Here is a 1,722-nt window from a genome sequence, read left to right as displayed (position 1 = left end):
TTTACATATTCTGTCTCTAAGAACGGTGGGGTGCGGTGTAAAGCTTTAAAGGGATAATTTTACTCTTGTATATTATTTGCCTATATTCTAAAATCAATTTTTATTGCCACACAAATTTACTATCAACTTTTTTAAAGTTAGTAGTTTAAAGACTACGAAAAGCAGAATTTTTTGTTTAAAAATAAAACTATAAATTACCTCTTTTCCTTCTTAATTAATTATATATAATTTGTTTATAATTGTAAAAATTAAACCTAATAAGAGAAACGGTTTGAAATTTAAAACACATTTGTCTCATCAGTACAAGCAGTATATCATACAACTATCGATAACTGCCATTTCATAATGTAATGGTACTTCAATAGTCAGGATGGCCGAGTGGTCTAAGGCGCTGCGTTCAGGTCGCAGTCCACTTCTGTGGGCGTGGGTTCGAATCCCACTTCTGACACATACATTTTGCTTTTCGCACTACGTGTCCACGATTATTTTTGTAATGTTTTGAACTATTTCTAAGCCAATGGTGGTACATCCATTTCAGACGCGAATATTTTTTAACTGTATAAACAGCAATTGCAACACATAAGATTTAATATTATTTCAATACCCTGTTCACAGGATAAAGTACTTAATTTTGTTCAAAACCCCTTAATTAAAAGACTTTATAATAATTACCATAACTAAGCCAAAACTTATCAATCAATGACATAATACTAAAAAAGGATTATTTTAGATTTTATACTTTACTACATTTAGCGATAAATATTTCAATGAAACACTATTTATTACTGAATATGTTAACAGCATTTGATCACAAATACGTACCCCTATACATTACGTAAATGAGAACCACGCTACCAAATCGTTAAAACATATTATTTTATGCGTTTGAAATTGTTTCGTTTTATTACAATTTAAATTAATGATGCAGAGAGAGACATCAAGATGATCTTAGTGTCGTATAATAACCGAGAGGACTAAAATAGGACTGTGAATCGAGTGGGAGAGTATGTGACGAAAATATCCTCATTGTTCAAGCTTTGATTAAGAGAGGAGAGAGAGTGAGAGAGGAGCCGAGTGGGTCACTGTTATATATCGTTTTACATAGGACATGTTTCGTCATTATTCAAAGTTTTATTTTAATTACATTATACATGCGAAAGTGCCTTTGTTTGTTTGCTTTACTTTCATCATAACCATATGTTTTCATTATTTTATCCACTATTTTCAATTTATTTACATTTGTAATGTGAAAGCCTAGAGTAAGCTATATGGTAAGAACTGTTATTTTTTCATAATTTACTGCTCTCACTGTTGAGCACAATGCAAAAAAATATTCAGATAAGAAAATTAAACATTTTATTAAAATATACTTTTTACCCTATACATTAACAAATTATAAGTATCCAATGATTTGTAAATACTGTAATGGAAACATCAAATACATAGCTAGTATCTAAATTTTGGAACAAATATACAAATTATTTAAAACCCCATTATAGTTTGTTGTTTTTGACGTAAGTAGGGGTTTCAGACCTGTATATATATTCTTGATCGGTAAACAAGGAAAAATCAATTATTGCTCAAAATATACTAGCCGAAGTAAATTTGAGTGGCCATAAATATACTCGTTTTGTAATTTTTTATAGTAATAAGATAAACTCAACATGACGTCGGAAATATAATTCCCTGGAATCAGGAGTGCAATTTTTACGAAATGCAGGC

At 30.0% G+C, this 1,722-nt stretch overlaps 1 non-coding gene across 1 annotated transcript; it reads left to right on the top strand.

The window, feature by feature from the left end:
- The first annotated feature begins 364 nt into the window (after positions 1–364).
- On the top strand, positions 365–448 carry Trnal-cag. Its single transcript has one exon. It is a non-coding gene; the product is annotated as a tRNA-Leu (tRNA).
- The last annotated feature ends 1,274 nt before the right edge of the window (positions 449–1,722 follow it).

This window comes from Homalodisca vitripennis, chromosome 4 (assembly GCF_021130785.1).
Source record: "Homalodisca vitripennis isolate AUS2020 chromosome 4, UT_GWSS_2.1, whole genome shotgun sequence".
Lineage (NCBI taxonomy): Eukaryota > Metazoa > Arthropoda > Insecta > Hemiptera > Cicadellidae > Homalodisca > Homalodisca vitripennis.
This window is presented reverse-complemented; position numbering and strand designations above follow the sequence as displayed.